The sequence below is a fragment of the Pelophylax lessonae genome (assembly GCF_965119305.1).
Source record: "Pelophylax lessonae genome assembly, chromosome: 7".
NCBI classification, from domain to species: domain Eukaryota; kingdom Metazoa; phylum Chordata; class Amphibia; order Anura; family Ranidae; genus Pelophylax; species Pelophylax lessonae.
In genome coordinates, this window is record NC_138774.1 from 253,522,678 (window position 1) to 253,544,413 (window position 21,736).

Below are 21,736 nucleotides of genomic sequence, written 5' to 3' on the forward strand. Positions count from 1 at the left end.
TTTTAGACATTTGGCTCCAATGTCCTAAAAAAAATGTTTTGGTCAAAATGACTTTTTTTAGTCTCCCACTGCCTAAAAAGCCTTTTTTAGTCAAAATAACTGCGTTTGGTCACCAAAGGTCTGAAAACAAAATTAGTCAAAATGACTGTATTTTTGTCTTTTAGAGCCTTAAAAAGCCAGTTTTAGACAAGATTCAGACATTTGGGCTCCAATGGCCTGAAAAATTGTTTTTGGTCAAAATGACTCTATTTTGGTCTCCAAGTGTCTAAAAAGCCTTTTTTAGTCAAAATAACGGATTTGGTCACCAAAGGTCTGAAAATCTAGTCAAAATGACTGTATTTTTGTCTTTTAGAGCCTTAAAAAGCTGTTTTTAGACAAGATTTGTCTAAAACCGGCCATTTAGTCTCCAATGGCCTGAAAATATTTTTTGGTCAAAATGACTCTATTTTGGTCTCCAAGTGTCTAAAAAGCCTTCTTTAGTCAAAATAACTGCATTTAGTCACCAAAGGTCTGACAAAATTTTTTAGTCAAAATGACTGTATTTTTGTCTTTTAGAGTCTTTAAAAGCCAGTTTTAGACAAGATAACTGCATTTGGTCTCTAATGGTCTGAATTTTTTTGTCAAAATGAATGTATTTAGTATTCTGTGGCTGAAGGTACATTAGGCAATCACAGGATACAGAAGTAAGTGTCGGCCATAAAAGTCCCCAAAAATTAGCCTGACAGCTAAGAACGTGGGGCTTTTTATGGCCGACACTTACTTCTGTATCCTGTGAATGGAAAAAATTTTTAGTCAAAATGACTGTATTTTTGTACTTTAGAGTCTTAACAAGCCGGTTTTATTCAAGATAGCTGCATTTTGCTCTCCAATGGCCTGACATTTTTTTTGGTCAAAATGACTCTCTTGTGGTCTCCAAGTGTCTTAAAAGCCTTTTTTAGTCAACATAACTGCATTTGGTCACCAAAGGTCTGAAAACTTTTTTTAGTCAAAATGACTGTATTTTCGTCTTTTAGAGGCTTAAAACGCTGGTTTTAGACAAGAAAACTGCATTTGGTAAACCAATGGCCTGAAAAAAATGTTTTTGGTCAAAATGACTCTATTTTGAGTGTCTCCAAGTGTCTATAAAGCCTTTTTTTAGTCAAAATAACTGCATTTGGTCACCAAATGTCTGAAATTTTTTTTAGTCAAAATGACTGAATTTTTGTCTTTTAGAGTCTTAAAAAGCCAGTTTTAGACAAGATAATTGTATTTGGCAACCAATGGCCTGAAACATTTTTTGGGTCAAAATTACTCATTTTTGGTCTCCAAGTGTCTAAAAAGCCTTTTTCAGTCAAAATAACTGCATTTGGTCACCAAAGGTCTGAAAAAAAATTTAGACAAAAAGACTATATGTTTGTCTTTTAGAGCCTTGAAAAGCCGGTTTTAGACAATATTTTAGACATTTGGCTCCAATGGCCTGAAAAAAAAATATTGGTCAAAATGACTATATTTTCGTCTTTTAGTCTTAAAACGCCCGTTTTATACAAGATTACTGCATTTTGTCTCCAATGATCTGAAAATGTTTTTGGTCAAAATGACTCTAATTTGGTCTCCAAGTGTCTAAAATGCCTATTTTAGTCAAAATAACTGCATTTGGTCACCAAAGGTCTGAAAAAAAATTAAACAAAATTACTATTTTTGTATTTTAGAGCCTTAAAAAGCCGGTTTTAGACAAGAGTTGTCTAAAACCGAACATTTGGGCTACAATGGCCTGAAAATTTTTTTTGGTCAAAATGACTCAATTTTGGTCTCCAAGAGTCTAAAAAGCCTTTTGTAAAATAACTGCATTTGGTCACCAAAGGTCTAAAAAAAATTACTTAAAATGACAGTATTTTTGTCTTTAAGAGCCTTAAAATGCCGGTTTTAAACAAGATAACTGCATTTGGGCTAAAATGGCCTGAAAATAAATTTTTGGTCAAAATGACTCTTTTTTGGTCTCCAAGTGTCTAAAAGAATTTTTTTGTTAAAATAACTGCATTTGGTCACCAAAGGTATGAAAAAAGTTTAGTCAAAATGACTATATTTTTGTCTTTTAGAGCCTGAAAAAGCCGGTTTTAGACAAGATTTTAGACATTTGGCTCCAATGTCCTGAAAACTTTTTTTGGTTAAAATGACTCTATTTTGGTCTTCAAGTGTCTAAAAAGCCTTTTTTGGTCAAAATAACTGCATTTGGTCACCAAAGGTCTGAAATTTTTTTTGTCAAAATTACTGTATTTTTGCCTTTTAGAGTCTTAAAAAGCCTGTTTTAGACAAGATTAGAGTTGAGTGCACTCCTGGATGTCCGTGTTCAGCGGGTTCAGCCGAACTTGAAAAAAAGTCCGGGTCCGTGTCCCGGACTTTTTCCGAACTTTACCCGGACACCGAACCCCATTGAAGTCAATGGGGACCGGAACTTTCAGGCACAAAAATGGCTCTAAAACACCAATGGAAAGGGCTAGAGTGCTGCAAATGGCAGCAAAACATAGTTAAGAGCATGGCAAGTGCTCTGCAAAGAAATGTGGATAGGGAAATAACTTAAAACAACAAAATAAACAGAAAAATAAAACAATTTTCTTCATCTGTTAAGGACGAGGCCCATATAGAGTAGGAGGGAGGTTGAGGTGGTGGTGGATGTGGCGGTGTAGGTGGAAGCAGCGGTGGAGGAGGACGAGGTAGCCAACACTGCTTTTTTTTCAGTCATTTTAAATGAGGGTACACCCCAAAAGAGTGAGAAAGATCAAAAATATAACAATGGCTGGGTAAGGTCGGTATCCATCTCTATTCTGCACAAGGTACGGAAAAGTCCTGTGGGATCCATGCCTGGTTCATTTTAATGAACGTGAGCTTGTCCACATTGTCTCTGGACAGGCGGCTGCGCTTGTCTGTGATAACGCCCCCAGCCGGGCTAAATACACGTTCAGATAATACACTGGCTGCCGGGCACGCCAGCACCTCCAAGGCATAAAGGGCAAGCTCAGGCCATGTGCCCAATTTGGAGACCCAGAAGTTGAAGGGGGCAGACCCGTCATTCACTACATGTAGGCGTGTGCACACATACTGCTTCACCATGTTGGTGAAATGCTGCCTCCTGCTAAGACATTCCATATGATCTGCTGGTGCTGCTGTTTGTTGTGGCGTGCTGACAAAGCTTTTCCACATTTCGGCCATGCTAACCCTGCCTTCTGAGGTGCTGGCGGTGCCCTGGTTGCGTTGGTCACCTCTTCCTCCTCCTCCTCTGCCTTGGCCTTGTGCTTCCACTGTGGTCCCGCTGTCAGGTGGGAATGCCAGCAGCATCGCATCTACCAGCGTGCGCTTGTACTCGCGCATCTTGCGATCGCGCTCCAGTGAGTGAATTAAGGACGGTACGTTGTCCTTGTAACGGGGATCCAGCAGCGTGGCCACCCAGTAATCAGCACAAGTTAGAATGTGGGCAACTCGGCGGTCGTTGTGGAGGCACTGCAGCATGTAATCGCTCATGTGTGCCAGGCTGCCCAGAGGCAACGAAAGGCTGTCCTCTGTGGGAGGTGTATCATCTGTGTCCTCTGTATCCCCCCCAGCCATGCACCAGTGATGGCCATGAGCTGGCCTGGGTGCCACCCTGCTGTGAACATGGTTCCATCTCCTCCTCCATCTCCTCCTCCTCATCCTCCTCATCCTCCTCATCCTCCAGAACTGTGCCCCTGCTGGACAATTGTGTCCCTGGAGTTTGTGGGTGCAGGAACCCACCCTCAGAGCCACTCGCGAATGACTGCCCTGAAAGCCTTGGAAATGTTACCTCTTCATCCTCCTCCTCCTCATCCTGTGCCACATCCTCTTCCATCATTGCCCGAATTGTTTTTTGAAGGAGGCATAGAAGTGGGATAGTTAAGCTGACAACGGCGTCATCGGCACTGGCCATGTTGGTGGAGTACTCAAAACAGCGCAACAAGGCACACAGGTCTCGCATGGAGGCCCAGTTATTGGTGGTGAAGTGGTGCTGTTCCGCAGAGCGACTCATGCGTGCGTGCTGCAGCTCAAACTCCACTATGGCCTGCTGTTGCTCACACAGTCTTTCCAGCATGTGCAAGGTGGAATTCCACCTTGTGGGCACGTCACATATGAGGCGGTGAGCGGGAAGGCCGAAGTTACGCTGCAGCGCTGACAGGCGAGCAGCAGCAGGGTGAGAACGCCGAAAGTGCGCACAGACGGCCCGCACTTTCTGCAGCAGCTCTGACATATCGGGGTAATTTTTAAGGAACCTCTGCACCACCAAATTCAGCACATGCGCCAGGCAAGGGATGTGCGTCAAACCGGCTAGGCCCAGAGCTGCTATGAGACTTCGCCCGTTATCGCACACCACCAGGCCGGGCTTTAGGCTCGCTGGCAGCAACCACTCATTTGTCTGCTGTTCCATGCTCCTCCACAACTCCTGCGCGGTGTGTGGTTTTTCCCCCAAACAGGCAAGTTTTAAAACTGCCTGCTGTCATTTACCCCTGGCTGTGCTGAAGTTGGTGGTGAAGGTGTTACGCTGACCGGATGAGGAGGCGGTAGAGGATGAGGAAGTGGAGTAGGAGGAGTTAGGAACAGGAGGCAAACTGAAGCGCCCTGCAATCCTCGGTGGTGGAAGGACATGCGCCAAATTGCTATCCGCCTCAGGCCCATCCGCCACTGCATTTACCCAGTGTGCCGTTAGGGAGATATAATGCCCCTGACCGTGCTTACTGGTCCACGTATCGGTAGTTAGGTGGACCTTGGCACAGATGGCGTTGCGCAGTGCACACCTGATTTTTTCCCCCACTTGGTTGTGCAGAGAAGGGATGGCTTGCCTGGAAAAGTAGTGGCGGCTTGGCACGACGTACTGTGGGACAGCCACCGACATAAGGCTTTTAAAACGGTGCGTCTCCACCAGAGGGAATGACAGCATTTCAAAGGCCAAGAATTTTGAAATGCTCGCATTCAGGGCCAGGGATCGCGGGTGGGTAGGGGGGTACTTCCTCTTCCTCTGAAGTGTTTGGGAGATGGAAAGCTGAACGTTTCCACGGGAATTTGTAGAAATGGTTGGTGACCCAGGTGGTGGTGTTGCTGACAGATCGTCTGTTTGCAGGGTGGCAGGTGCCGGTATCACTACAGAGGTGGATGAAGAGGCCGAGACTGCAGCAGAAGAGGAAGCAGGAGGAGCCAGAGACCTTTGTTGGTTTTGAAGGTGTCCTTCCCACTGCAGCTCGTGCTTTGCACTTAGATGCCTGATCATGCAGGTTGTGCTCAGGTTGAGAAGGTTTATGCCTCGCTTCAGGCTCTGATTGCACAGGGTGCAAACCACTCGTGTCCTGTCATCAGCACATTTTCTGAAGAACTTCCACGCTAGAGAACTCCTTTGAGCTGGCTTTGGTGCGCTCGGTCCCTTGCTACGTTTGGCAGTAGCAGGCGTAGTGTCTAGGGCACGGCCGCTCCGCTTCTGCACCCTGCTCCCTCTTCTGCTGTGCTGGTGGCTCTGTGCGACCACCGCCTCTTCCTCCAAACTACTCAGGTCACCTGCATGACCTTCATTCCATGTGGGGTCAAGGACCTCATCGTCCTCCACATCATCTTCCACCCAGTCTTCACCCCTACCCTCCTTGTCGGTCTCCACAATTCTGAGTGCCGCAGCAGTTGGCACCTGCGTTTCGTCATCATCGGAGACGTGCTGCGATGGTCCTTCCATGTACTCATCTTGAGAAATAAGTGGTTGGGCATCGCTGCACTCAATCTCTTCCACTTCTGGGGCATGGCTAGGTGGATGGCCCTGGGAAACCCTGCTGACAGAGTCATCAAAAAGAAGAAGAGACTGCTGCATGACTTGGAGCTCAGACTGCTTGCCTGATTTGCAAGGGGGTGAGGTGAAAGACGGTTGGACATCGGCTGCAGGTGCCAACTCTGACCTTTCTGCAGTAGACTGGGTGGGAGACAATGTGAAGGAACTGGAGGCACTGTCAGCAGCAAACCAATCTACTATCGCCTCTACTTGTTCTGGCCTCATCACTTCTAGAGGCGCATGATGCCCTACCAAATACTGCTGCAGGTTCTGTCGCCTACTCACACTTGAGGAAGGTGTTTCACTTGTGCGTGTAGCTGGCACAGATCGATTACGTCCTCTCCTTGCAACAGGAGCTCTACCAGCAGCACCATGACCCAGGCCACGGACCCTATTTGACGGTCTCCTCATATTTCTGTAATTTATGATCTTGCCCTAGAAAGGTGTTTATTGACAAAACAACAACAGTATCGCATGGATGTATCTCACAATCAAATATGCAAACTATGCCGCAATTTAATTTTTTTTACCCCAAAAGGGTGTTTATTAAATAACAGAATAGAAAAACAGTATACAAATACAACGGGTGTATCTCACAGTCAAATATGCAAAGTATGACGCAAATTTAATTTTTTTCACCCCAAAAGGGTGTATATTGAATAGCGGAATAGAAAAAAGGATATAAAACGGTGTATCTCACACGTACAAACACAGACTAGGCCCCAATTACAATTTTTTATACCCTAAAGGGAGGATGAGGAAGAGGAGTAGGAGGAGTTCGGAACAGGAGGCAAACTGATGCCGATACAGACTATGCTGTAATTTAATTTTTTACACTCAAAAAGGGTGTATATTGAATAGCGGAATAGAAAATTTTTTATAAAACGGTGTATCTCACAAGTACAAACACAGACTAGGCCCCGATTACAATTTTTTGTAGAACAAAAGCATAAAAAACTAAGTTGCTGGGAGGTGTTCTCAAGCCGGACTGGGTCAGTGTCACGGAACCATGAACCAGACGTACAACAACAGATAAGTGAAAATAAGAAGGCTTTATTGAAAATCAAGCTGTAAAGCAGAAGTCCAAACGGATGGCGAAACCGAGGCAGAGTCCTTGCGAAGCCAGAGGTCAGGAACCAGGAGGGTAGTCAGACGAAGCCGGGATCAGGAATCAGCAGGGTAGTCAGACGAAGCCAGGATCAGGAACCAGCAGGGTAGTCAGACGAAGCCAGGATCAGGGACCAGAAGCAGCAGCAGTCTTAGAAGCATGTGAACACAGGAGGACCAAGCAAGGAACTGAAGCCACAGACCTCCTATATATATGAGCTAGGCATCCAGCTCCTCCCAGTGGGAAGGAGGAGCCGCAGGGTGGGAGGCTACAAGAAACCCAGAAACCAAGATGGCCGCCAGCACATGTCAAACGAAGGAGAACAGCAAGAAGGTAAGACCATGACAGTACCTCCCCCTCAAGGGCCCCTCCTCCGCGGAGTAAAGAACGGTTTCTGAGGGAAGCATGCGTGGAAGGCTCGGAGCAAGGCAGGAGCATGGACATCTGCGGAGGGAACCCAGGAATGCTCCTCTGGACCATAACCACGCCAATGAACCAAAAACTGCACCCGACCGCGGACCAGGCGTGAGTCCAGGATATTGCTCACCTCATACTCCTCACGATTGCCCACTTGGACCGGACGGGGCCGAGGAACCGAGGAAGTGAAACGATTACACACCAGTGGCTTCAACAGGGAGACATGAAACACGTTGGAGATCCGCATGCCAGGAGGAAGCGCAAGGGCATAGGCTACCGGGTTTACCCTGCGAAGCACTCGGAAGGGACCAACAAAGCGAGGAGCCAGCTTGGGAGTGGGCACTCGAAGGTTGAGGTTGCGGGTGGACAACCATACACGGTCTCCGGCCTGGTAGGAAGGAGCAGGCACTCGTCTGCGATCAGCCTGGAGTCTCTGGCGCTGCGCAGAGACCTCAAGGGACTTCTGGATCTGTACCCAAGAAGCACGTAGGACGGAAAGGTGATCCTCCACAGCCGGAATATCCTGGGGAGAGAATACCTCCGGTAACACGGCAGGTTGGAACCCATAATTGGCCATGAAGGGAGACGTCCCAGAGGAAGAGTTCACCACCGTGTTCCTGGCAAACTCAGCCCAAGGCAGGAGGTCAACCCAATTGTCTTGGTGATCGGAGACATAGCAACGAAGGAATTGCTCCAAGGCCTGATTGGATCGTTCTGAGGCCCCATTGGACTGAGGGTGGTAGGCCGAGGAGAAGGAGAGATGAATCCCCAACTGGGAGCAAAAGGCGCGCCAGAACCTGGACACAAACTGACTCCCCCGATCCGACACAATCTCCTTGGGCAGACCGTGCAACCGGAAGACCTCCCTGGCAAAAATCGTGGCCAACTCCTGTGCAGAGGGTAACTTCTTGAGAGGAACACAGTGGCACATTTTGGAAAATCGATCCACAATCATGAGAATGACCGTATGGCCTCGGGATGCAGGGAGGTCCACAATGAAATCCATCCCCAGGTGTGACCATGGGCGCTCCCCGGTGGCTAAGGGTTGCAGAAGGCCCAACGGAAGGTGCCGAGGGGACTTACTCTGGGCACAAACGGAGCATGCCGCTACATATGCGGCGATGTCGGAACGTAGGGAAGGCCACCAGAACAGACGTGAAACAGCCCAGGACAGCTGATTCTTTCCAGGATGCCCCGCGGTCTTGGAGTTATGGTAGGTTCGCAACAACCGAGTGCGCAACTCCTCAGGCACAAAACATCTGCCGTTGGGTCTCCCAGAGGGAGCACCAGATTGAGCCGCCAAAATCTGCTCACCCAGGGGAGAGGTCAGGCTGGTGCGAATGGCGGCCAGGATCTGATTCGGAGGTATGACCGAAGTCGGAATCGACTCCTCCCTGGACAGGTCGGAGTACTGCCGTGATAAGGCATCCGCCCTGATGTTCCTGGAACCGGGTAGGTAGGAGACCACGTAATTAAAACGTGACAAGAACAGAGCCCATCTGGCCTGACGTGGTGTCAATCTCTTGGCCTCAGAAAGGTAGGTCAGATTCTTGTGGTCCGTCAGGATGAGGACCGGAACCACCGAAACCTCGAGCAAGTTTCTCCATTCTTTAAGGGCCTGCACGATGGCCAATAACTCCCTGTCACCAATCTGATAGTTGCACTCCGCGGAAGACAGTTTCCGGGAGTAAAACCCACAAGGAAGCAGAGGACCCTCTGGTGTTCTACGCTGAGACAGAAGGGCGCCTACTCCCGTCTCAGACGCGTCCACCTCGAGGACAAAGGGCAACCCAGGGTTGGGATGCGACAGAATCGGAGCCGACACAAAGGCGGACTTTAGAGCCTCAAAAGCTCGGATGGCCTCGAGCGGCCAGACCTGGGAATTACTGCCCTTCCTGGTCAGATCCGTGAGAGGCTTGGCCAGCATGGAAAAGTCCCTGATGAACTTCCGATAATAATTGGCGAAGCCCAAAAAGCGCTGCAGGGAGCGAAGACCACTGGGCTGGAGCCACTGTAAGACAGCCGAAACCTTCTCAGGATCCATGGAGAACCCCTCAGCGGAAATGATGTAACCTAAGAAGGTTACCTGGGATCGGTGAAATTCGCATTTCTCAAGCTTACCGAACAGCTTGTTCTCTCGTAACCGTTGCAACACTCGTCTGACATCCAGAATGTGGGTCTCCATGGATTCAGAATATACCAAGATGTCATCCAAATAGACCACCACACACTGCTGCAACAGGTCACGGAAAACATTGTTAATGAATTCCTGAAAGACTGCGGGCGCATTGCACAACCCAAAGGGCATAACCAAGGATTCATAATGACCGGTCCTGGTGTTAAACGCGGTCTTCCACTCATCGCCCGCCTTGATCCTTACGAGGTTATATGCCGCCCTCAGGTCGAGTTTGGTAAAGACCGTGGCCCCTTTAAGGCGATTGAACAGCTCGGAAATCAAGGGTATCGGGTAAGCGTTCTTGATCGTGATGCGATTGAGACCCCTGTAATCGATGCAAGGCCTCAACTCACCGCCCTTCTTTTTCACAAAGAAAAATCCAGCCCCTGCCGGGGACGAGGATTTGCGAATGTGTCCGCGCGAAAGCGCCTCCTTCACGTACTCCTCCATGGCCTCATTCTCCGCTACCGACAGTGGATAGACCTTGCCACGAGGAGGAACGGCACCAGGTTGTAACTCGATGGCACAATCGTATGGGCGGTGCGGAGGTAGGGCAACCGCGCGCACCTTATCGAATACATCCCGGTACTCCTCGTATTCAGGAGGCAACAGAGAGTCCGAGGAAGTACACAGCAACTTGACAGGCCCATGGATGCAACTAGCCCCACACTGCGGTGACCACGAGAGGATCTCAGCCGATCTCCAATCGAAAGTCGGATTATGCTTCTGGAGCCAGGGGTACCCCAAGACCACCGAGTAGTGTGGAGACGAAATAACCTGGAAGCAGACCAACTCTCTGTGAACGGCACCAATGGCTATCCCCACTGGAAGGGTCTCATGAGTCACGTGTGGCGGCAGAAGGGGTCTGCCATCTATCGCCTCAAGAGCCAGTGGAGAACCTCGGGCCTGCAGAGGAATGGAATTGGCGGCAGCGAACACACTATCAATGAACAAACCACCAGCACCAGAGTCCACCAACGCCTGGGTCGTCACTGAGCCCCCGACCCAGGAGAGGACAACAGTGATCAGTGGTTTGTCAACACGGGAAACCGGGGACGAGGAGACTCCACCCAAGATCTGCCCCCGACAGGATCTCAGGTGCGAGCGTTTCCCGGACGGTTCGGACATGCCAACCGAAAATGCCCACCGAGACCACAGTACATGCATCGACCCTCGCGTCTTCGGAGTACCCTCTCCCCCTCGGACAGGCGAGCAGGAACCAGGAGGGTAGTCAGACGAAGCCGGGATCAGGAACCAGCAGGGTAGTCAGACGAAGCCAGGATCAGGAACCAGCAGGGTAGTCAGACGAAGCCAGGATCAGGGACCAGAAGCAGCAGCAGTCTTAGAAGCATGTGAACACAGGAGGACCAAGCAAGGAACTGAAGCCACAGACCTCCTATATATATGAGCTAGGCATCCAGCTCCTCCCAGTGGGAAGGAGGAGCCGCAGGGTGGGAGGCTACAAGAAACCCAGAAACCAAGATGGCCGCCAGCACATGTCAAACGAAGGAGAACAGCAAGAAGGTAAGACCATGACAGTCAGTCGGCGAGAATCTAGTAGGGCACGTACCACACGGTCAATTAAGACCGGGAACCCTGTGCAACCTGTGATACAAATACCTAAATTGTGTGGAAGTGGAGGGACAAGAATTCCCTCCTAGAATGGTTGCAATGAGGGGCTCACAGGGATATGGGTGCAGACAGAAAAACTTTATTGGTGAAGATGCACACACAGAAAAAAACACATGAAAATCTAATCAATAAAAAGGTGTGGAAACTCATCAGGTTAAGCTGATTGACCCTGTAGACCCCTGCGGGTGTCAGGGTGGCACAGACAGCAATAAAACACGCTGATACCCCCACCCACCCAGTCCCAGTGGAGCACTGTTGTAGACAGGCTTAGTGTGATTGGTCAAAAAGGATGACCTGAAAATCACTCTAAAAGCCCGAGCAACTGTGCTGTTGGCCAGGTTGAGAACTGTAAGGAGCCCTATGGAGAAAACATCTGGGCATGCCCGTCTAGTTTATAGTGGAAACTGAGTGGTGAATAGCTGAGTATATGACGAAGTGTCATCAAATGTCATCAGTACATCACCGAGATAAGGCAAGTTGTAGCATCATAGTCTCATAAAGTATCAAACAAAAGGGCAAACTTCCTATGGTGTAAGTCTCGTCTCCTGGCCGAAAACCTCCAGAGAGACCTGGCCCCGTGGGGCAATGCAAGGTGAGGTGTATTGGAGGGATCGTGGCTTAACCAGCCGTCATGCTTAAACAGCAAATGATGGTAGAAGATAGTCTCCCAAGTGAGATCCACAGTGTGGGTGGGGAGGGGACTGCAAAATAGCCCCTAATAACGGCTGATCGCCGGAGATCTAAACTTGCTGGCTAACTGTTCAAAGTAAGGCAGTGCTGGGACAACACATAGGTGAGTGAGGATAAATCTGCATCGGAAAAAGTCCCGGTCAGACCATAGGCTGGAGTTGCTGGGGGTTACGGGGGTGTGGTGTAGCGACCTTACTAAACTGGTGATCCAATGTTGGATATGAGTGTACGAAAGTTTAGGACTTACCAGACATCCCCCGTTCTCATCCGTTAATTCAGAGATGGAAATACCTCGCTCCGCACTCCGGTCTCAATCAGGGATGGCAGATGCAGATAGTGACTTGTCCGGCTGTCCAAAGGACTTGCTGCTGCCAGTTACGTTGTGGCCTTTCACCGCCTACGGACTGTTGAAACAGACTTGATTCCGTGTCCGGGTGTATTCCCGGTACTGCTTCCGGATCGCGGTGAGGGTGTTCAGCCAGTCAAGCGTGATCTCGTGCGGGGACGGAAGATGGGCGGGACGTCAGCGTGTGATGTCGATGCGTTTCGCGTGCTTGCGCACGCTTCTTTATTGCTGTCTGTGCCACCCTGACACCCGCAGGGGTCTACAGGGTCAATCAGTTTAACCTGATGAGTTTCCACACCTTTTTATTGATTAGATTTTCATGTGTTTTTTCTGTGTGTGCATCTTCACCAATAAAGTTTTTCTGTCTGCACCCATATCCCTGTGAGCCCTTCATTGCAACCATTCTAGGAGGGAATTCTTGTCCCTCCACTTCCACACCATTTAGGTACAATTTTTTGTACCCTAACGGCAGGATAAGGATGAGGAGTAGGAGGAGTTCGGAACAGGAGGCAAACTGAAGCACCCTGCAAACCTCGGCGGTGGAAGATGCGCCCCAAATATTTGGAAGGCGTATCTCACATGTACCGATACAGACTATGCTGCAATTTAATTATTTTTACCCCAAAGGGTGTAGATTGAATTGCGGAATAGAAAAAAATTTATAAAACGGTGTATCTCACACGTACAAACACAGACTAGGCCCCGATTACAATTTTTTGTACCCTAAAGGCAGGATGAGGAGTAGGAGGAGTTCGGAACAGGCAGGAGGCAAACTGAAGCACCCTGCAATCCTCAGCGGTGGAAGATGTGCCCCAAAAGATTGGAAGGTGTATCTCACACGTAACGATACAGACTATGCCGCAATTTAATTATTTTTACCCCAAAGGGTGTAGATTGAATAGCGAAATAGGAAATATGATATCAAAAGGTGTATCTATCTCACACGTACAGACCCAGACTAGGCCCCGATTACTATTTTTTGTACCCTAAAGGCAGGATGAGGAGTAGGAGGAGTTCGGAACAGGAGGCAAACTGAAGCACCCTGCGATCCTCGGCGGTGGAAGATGCGCCCCAAAAATTTGGAAGGTGTATCTCACACGTACAGATACAGACTATGCCACAATTTAATTCTTTTTACCCCAAAGGATGTAGATTGAATAGCGGAATAGAAAATATGATATCAAAAGGTGTATCTATCTCACACGTACAGACATAGACTAGGCCCTGATTACAATTTTTTGTACCCTAAAGGCAGGATGAGGAGTAGGAGGAGTTCGGAACAGGCAGGAGGCAAACTGAAGCACCCTGCAATCCTCGGCGGTGGAAGATGCGCCCCAAAAGATTGGAAGGTGTATCTCACATGTACCGATACAGACTATGCCGCAATTTAATTATTTTTACCCCAAAGGGTGTAGATTGAATAGCGAAATAGGAAATATGATATCAAAAGGTGTATCTATCTCACACATACAGACCCAGACTAGGCCCCAATTACTATTTTTTGTACCCTAAAGGCAGGATGAGGAGTAGGAGGAGTTCGGAACAGGAGGCAAACTGAAGCACCCTGCGATCCTCGGCGGTGGAAGATGCGCCCCAAAAATTTGGAAGGTGTATCTCACACGTACAGATACAGACTATGCCACAATTTAATTCTTTTTACCCCAAAGGATGTAGATTGAATAGCGGAATAGAAAATATGATATCAAAAGGTGTATCTATCTCACACGTACAGACCCAGACTAGGCCCTGATTACAATTTTTTGTACCCTAAAGGCAGGATGAGGTGTAGGAGGAGTTCGGAACAGGCAGGAGGCAAACTGAAGCACCCTGCGATCCTCGGAGGTGGAAGATGCGCCCCAAAAATTTGGAAGGTGTATCTCACACGTACAGATACAGACTATGCCACAATTTAATTCTTTTTACCCCAAAGGATGTAGATTGAATAGCGGAATAGAAAATTTTTTATAAAACGGTGTATCTCACGCGTACAAACACAGACTAGGCCCCGATTACAATTTTTTCTACCCCAAAGGCAGGATGAGGAGTAGGAGGAGTTCGGAACAGGCAGGAGGCAAACTGAAGCACCCTGCAATCCTCGGCGGTGGAAGATGCGCCCCAAAAGATTGGAAGGTGTATCTCACATGTACCGATACAGACTATGCCGCAATTTAATTCTTTTTACCCCAAAGGGTGTAGATTGAATAGCGGAATAGAAAAAAAATTATAAAACAGTGTATCTCACACGTACAAACACAGACTAGTCCCCGATTACAATTTTTTGTACCCTAAAGGCAGGATGAGAAGTAGGAGGAGTTCGGAACAGGCAGGAGGCAAACTGAAGCACCCTGCAATCCTCGGCGGTGGAAGATGCACCCCAAAAGATTGGAAGGTGTATCTCACACGTACCGATACAGACTATGCCGCAATTTAATTCTTTTTACCCCAAATGGTGTAGATTGAATAGCGGAATAGAAAATATGATATCAAAAGGTGTATCTATCTCACATGTACAGACCCAGACTAGGCCCCGATTACTATTTTTTGTACCCTAAAGGCAGGATGAGGAGTAGGAGGAGTTCGGAACAGGCAGGAGGCAAACTGAAGCACCCTGCAATCCTCGGCGGTGGAAGATGCGCCCCAAAAATTTGGAAGGTGTATCTCACACGTACCGATACAGACTATGCCGCAATTTAATTCTTTTTACCCCAAAGGGTGTAGATTGAATAGCGGAATAGAAAATTTTTTATAAAACGGTGTATCTCACGCGTACAAACACAGACTAGGCCCCGAATACAATTTTTTGTACCCCAAAGGCAGGATGAGGAGTAGGAGGAGTTCGGAACAGGCAGGAGGCAATCTGAAGTACCCTGCAATCCTTGGCAGTGGAAGATGCGCCCCAAAAGATTGGAAGGTGTATCTCACACGTACCGATACAGACTATGCCGCAATTTAATTCTTTTTACCCCAAAGGGTGTAGATTGAATAGCGGAATAGAAAATATGATATCAAAAGGTGTATCTATCTCACACGTACAGACCCAGACTAAGCCCCGATTACTAATTTTTGTACCCTAAAGGCAGGATGAGGAGTAGGAGGAGTTCGGAACAGGAGGCAAACTGAAGCACCCTGCAATCCTCTGCAGTGGAAGATGCGTTCCAAAAATTTGGAAGGTGTATCTCACACGTACCGATACAGACTATGCCGCAATTTAATTATTTTTACCCCAAAGGGTGTAGATTGAATAGCGGAATAAAAAAAATGTATAAAACGGTGTATCTCACAGGTACAAACACAGACTAGGCCCCGATTACTATTTTTTGTACCCTAAAGGCAGGATGAGGAGTAGGAGGAGTTCGGAACAGGAGGTAAACTGAAGCACCCTGCAATCCTCGGCAGTGGAAGATGCGCCCCAAAAGATTGGAAGGTGTATCTCACACGTACCGATATAGACTATGCCACAATTTAATTCTTTTTACCCCAAAGGGTGTAGATTGAATAGCGGAATAGAAAATATGATATCAAAAGGTGTATCTATCTCACACGTACAGACCCAGACTAGGCCCCGATTACTATTTTTTGTACCCTAAAGGCAGGATGAGGAGTAGGAGGAGTTCGGAACAGGAGGCAAACTGAAGCACCCTGCAATCCTCGGCGGTGGAAGATGCGCCCCAAAAATTTGGAAGGTGTATCTCACACGTACCGATACAGACTATGCCGCAATTTAATTCTTTTTACCCCAAAGGGTGTAGATTGAATAGCGAAATAGAAATTTTTTTATAAAACGGTGTATCTCACACGTACAAACACAGACTAGGCCCCGATTACAATTTTTTCTACCCCAAAGGCAGGATGAGGAGTAGGAGGAGTTCGGAACAGGCAGGAGGCAAACTAAAGCACCCTGCAATCCTCGGCGGTGGAAGATGCGCCCCAAAAGATTGGAAGGTGTATCTCACACGTACCGATATAGACTATGCCGCAATTTAATTCTTTTTACCCCAAAGGGTGTAGATTGAATAGCGGAATAGAAAATATGATATCAAAAGGTGTATCTATCTCACACGTACAGACCCAGACTAGGCCCCGATTACTATTTTTTGTACCCTAAAGGCAGGATGAGGAGTAGGAGGAGTTCGGAACAGGCAGGAGGCAAACTGAAGCACCCTGCAATCCTCGGCAGCGGAAGATGCGTTCCAAAAATTTGGAAGGTGTATCTCACACGTACCGATACAGACTATGCCGCAATTTAATTCTTTTTACCCCAAAGGGTGTAGATTGAATAGCGGAATAAAAAAAAATTTATAAAACGGTGTATCTCACACGTACAAACACAGACTAGGCCCCAATTACAATTTTTTCTACCCCAAAGGCAGGATGAGGAGTAGGAGGAGTTCGGAACAGGCAGGAGGCAAACTGAAGCACCCTGCAATCCTCGGAGGTGGAAGATGCGCCCCAAAAGATTGGAAGGTGTATCTCACACGTACCGATATAGACTATGCCACAATTTAATTCTTTTTACCCCAAAGGGTGTAGATTGAATAGCGGAATAGAAAATATGATATCAAAAGGTGTATCTATCTCACACGTACAGACCCAGACTAGGCCCCGATTACTATTTTTTGTACCCTAAAGGCAGGATGAGGAGTAGGAGGAGTTCGGAACAGGAGGCAAACTGAAGCACCCTGCAATCCTCGGCGGTGGAAGATGCGCCCCAAAAATTTGGAAGGTGTATCTCACACATACCGATACAGACTATGTCGCAATTTAATTCTTTTTACCCCAAAGGGTGTAGATTGAATAGCGGAATAGAAAATTTTTTATAAAACGGTGTATCTCACACGTACAAACACAGACTAGGCCCCGATTACAATTTTTTCTACCCCAAAGGCAGGATGAGGAGTAGGAGGAGTTCGGAACAGGCAGGAGGCAAACTAAAGCACCCTGCGATCCTCGGCGGTGGAAGATGCACCCCAAAAGATTGGAAGGTGTATCTCACACGTACCGATATAGACTATGCCGCAATTTAATTCTTTTTACCCCAAAGGGTGTAGATTGAATAGCGGAATAGAAAAAAATTTATAAAACGGTGTATCTCACACGTACAAACACAGACTAGGCCCCGATTACAATTTTTTGTACCCTAAAGGCAGGATGAGGAGTAGGAGGAGTTTGGAATAGGCAGGAGGCAAACTGAAGCACCTTGCAATCCTCGGCGGTAGAAGATGCGCCCCAAAAATTTGGAAGGTGTATCTCACACGTACCAATACAGACTATGGCCGCAATTTAATTCTTTTTACCCCAAGGGTATAGATTGAATAGCGGAATAGAAAATATGATATCAAAAGGTGTATCTATCTCACACGTACAGACCCAGACTAGGCCCGATTACTATTTTTTGTACCCTAAAGGCAGGATGAGGAGTAGGAGGAGTTCGGAACAGGCAGGAGGCAAACTGAAGCACCCTGCAATCCTCGGTGGTGGAAGATGCGCCCCAATAATTGGAAAGGTTTATCTCACACGTACCGATACAGACTATGCCGCAATTTAATTCTTTTTACTCCAAGGGTGTAGATTGAATAGCGGAATAGAAAATATGATATCAAAAGGTGTATCTATCTCACACGTACAGACCCAGACTAGTCCCCGATTACTATTTTTTGTACCCTAAAGGCAGGATGAGGAGTAGGAGGAGTTCGGAACAGGAGCCAAACTGAAGCACCCTGCAATCCTCGGCGGTGGAAGATGCGCCCCAAAAATTTGGAAGGTGTATCTCACACGTACCGATACAGACTATGCCGCAATTTAATTCTTTTTACCCCAAAGGGTGTAGATTGAATAGCGAAATAGAAAAAATTTTATAAAACGGTGTATCTCACACGTACAAACACAGACTAGGCCCCGATTACAATTTTTTGTACCCTAAAGGCAGGATGAGGAGTAGGAGGAGTTCGGATCAGGCAGGAGGCAAACTGAAGCACCTTGCAATCCTCGGCGGTGGAAGATGCGCCCCAAAAATTTGGAAGGTGTATCTCACACGTACCAATACAGACTATGCCGCAATTTAATTCTTTTTACCCCAAGGGTATAGATTGAATAGCGGAATAGAAAATATGATATCAAAAGGTATATCTATCTCACACGTACAGACCCAGACTAGTCCCCGATTACTATTTTTTGTACCCTAAAGGCAGGATGAGGAGTAGGAGGAGTTCGGAACAGGCAGGAGGCAAACTGAAGCACCCTGCAATCCTCGGCGGTGGAAGATGCGCCCCAAAAATTTAGAAGGTGTATCTCACACGTACCAATACAGACTATGCCGCAATTTAATTCTTTTTACCCCAAGGGTGTAGATTGAATAGCGGAATTGAAAATATGATATCAAAAGGTGTATCTATCTCACACGTACAGACCCAGACTAGGCCCCGATTACAATTTTTTGTACCCTAATGGCAGGATGAGGAGTAGGAGGAGTTCGGAACAGGCAGGAGGCAAACTGAAACACCCTGCAATCCTCGGCGGTGTAAGATGCGCCCAAAAAATTGGAAAGGTGTATCTCACACGTACCGATACAGACTATGCCACAATTTAATTATTTTTACCCCAAGGGTGTAGATTGAATAGCGGAATAGAAAATATGATATCAAAAGGTGTATCTATCTCACACGTACAGACCCAGACTAGGCCCCGATTACTATTTTTTGTACCCTAAAGGCAGGATGAGGAGTAGGAGGAGTTCGGAACAGGAGGCAAACTGAAGCACCCTGCAATCCTCGGCGGTGGATGATGCGCCCCAATAAATGGAAAGGTGTATCTCACACGTACCGATACAGACTATGCCGCAATTTAATTCTTTTTACCCCAAGGGTGTAGATTGAATAGCGGAATAGAAAATATGATATGAAAAGGTGTATCTATCCCTGTTACTCGGCCTCCTATAAGACTCTCTCCAGGCTGGATCTGTGTTTGGTCTCCCCGGACTTACTCCCAAGATTAATATCCATCTCCTACTTGCCCAGGGCCATCTCGGACCACTCTCCTTTGCTCATTAAAATTGGCCTCTCCTCCTCCCTTGGTTATAAACTGTGGAGGTTGAGCCCCCAGTGGCTCAACGAGGAAATTTTTTTCAATATCACTGCGAAGGAGATGGCTCATTTCTGGCTGGTTAATCAGGAGACGGCCTCTGGTGCTATGGTGTGGGATGCCTTCAAGGGGTTCGGTGGCTGGTGTGATCAAACAACTTAGGGAGGATAGGGCCTGGCGGGTGGAATCTCTCCAATCTGAGGCGACTAAGGCTGAGCTGGAATATATTAGAAACCCCTCCTCAGAGAATTACTCCATGTGGCGGGACAGTGCTCGACAGTTGGATCTTGTTTTAATAGAAAAGACTCAGAAAAAATTACTCTATCAGAAGCAACGAGTGTTTGAATATGGCGATAAAAATAGTACGATTCTGGCATATCTCTCTCGCTCTGAGCACCCGGTCACGGCTATTGCCGGTGTCTATGATGCTCAGCATCAGAGGTGCATGGATGGCACGGAGATAGCGGGAGCCTTTCTAGATTTTTTTAAGTCCTTATATTCCTCTAGAGCCACCTACTCTCAAGAGGCTCTAGACTCCTATCTACGGGATATCCCGATGGAGACACTTGAGGTGGAAGATAGTATGTCGCTTGAGGGCTCTATTACTGCCGAAGAGATCGCGGTTGCGATTTCCTCTTTTGCGGCTAATAAGACACCAGGGATGGACGGCTTTCCGATTGAGTGGTACAGGGCTTACTCGGAAACCCTAGTCCCCCGACTCTCTAAGGTTTATGCGGAAGCTTTTGAGACTGGGACGCTTCCACCCTCCCTTCGGGAGGCCTTGATAGTGTTGATACCGAAGCCCAACAAGGACCCGATGTACTGCGAATCTTATAGGCCAATATCCCTGATTAATGCCGATGTTAAAATTCTGGCAAGGGTTTTGTCCTGTTGTTTCTAAGATTATTCACTCTGACCAAACTGGATTTATTCCAGGACGCTCTATGGCGATAAACCTGCGCCATCTGTTTGTCAACCTGCAGGCTCCACCCTCCGGAGTGGACACCAGACTAATTTTATCCTTGGATGCTCATAAAGCATTTGCTTCGGTGGAATGGCCCTATTTATTCGCAGTGCTGGGCCGAATGGGATTTGGTCCAAAATTTATCAAGTGGGTGCGATTACTCTATGATTCGCCAGTGGCGCGCCTGCGAGTCAATAACAGGGTTACCGAACAATTTTCAGTGTGCTGGGGTACTAGACAGGGGTGCCCTTTGTCCCCCCTGTTGTTTGCCTTGGCCCTGGAACCACTGGCTAACTTACTCAGACATGATGAGAGGATCCGAGGCTGCAGGGAGGGGGAGCTGGAAGAGAAAACATCTTTATATGCCGATGATATGCTGCTTTATTTGGATGATTCCCGGGAATCCCTGGACGCTGCCCTGGAGGTGATAGAATCCTTCAGGCGGTTCTCGGGATTTCAGGTTAACTGGGATAAGTCGATGGCGTTTCCCCTTGACCCGAGCCGGACTCCTGTTCTGGTGCTTCCACGTAGCCTTCAGGTGGTGACTAAATTTCGATACCTGGGTGTGGTCGTCCAGCAGCCGGTGTGCATGTACGTTGACAACAATATCACTCCAATGATACAGCGGTTAAAACAAAGCTTGGTCACCTGGAGAAAATTGCCACTTAACTTGATGGGTAGAATCAATATATTTAAGATGATCTATCTGCCCCGCTTCCTCTACCTATTTTGGCAGGCGCCGGTGTAGCTTCCCAAGCGGCTGTTTGCTAGCATTGAATCCATACTGATTTCTTTTATATGGGGTATGAAGCCGGCGCGGATCTCATTCAGCACGCTAAAACTCCCAGCTCACGCCGGGGTCTGGCGGCTCCGGATCTACAGGCTTATTACCTGGCTGCTCAATTGACGCATGTCCATGATTAGTTTTTCCCAGACCTGCCGAACGCGGCAGTTACCACGTCGGCAGCAGTGATGGGATCCTATGAGGCGCTCCTTAACTCATTATATAGGAAAGGTCCTTACCCGGCGGAGGGTGCGGATGTCATTAGATTATCATGTAAAATTGTTCATATTTGTAACGCTAGAATGGGGGGTTCTTCCTTCAATAGGTCCCCTAATGCCCCTTTATGGTTTAATCCGGGACTGCCAGAGTTGCATAGGATGGATTCCTCTAGGAGGTGGGCGGGATTTGACTTAAAATATGCTTATCAATTGTTTGTGAACCATGCCTTTAAGTCCTTTGCTGAGTTGAGGGCGGAGCTGGGGATTCCCTCGACGTGCTGGTTTCTGTATCAGCAACTTCGGCAAGCGGTGGCGGCCCAATTTGGTCTTCGGGGGGTCCAACTGGCTCCGACTCGGTTAGAAAAGGAATTGATGACTCCCGATCACACTAAACTCATCTCCCGATTCAATGGGTTGACCCTTGACCAGGGTGAGGGGAAGATGGGGTCCCTTCAGGCAAAATGGCAGGCTGATATACCTCAATTGGAACTGGCGGACTGGGATGATTTGCTCAGTGCCCAGTTCCATGGATTGAT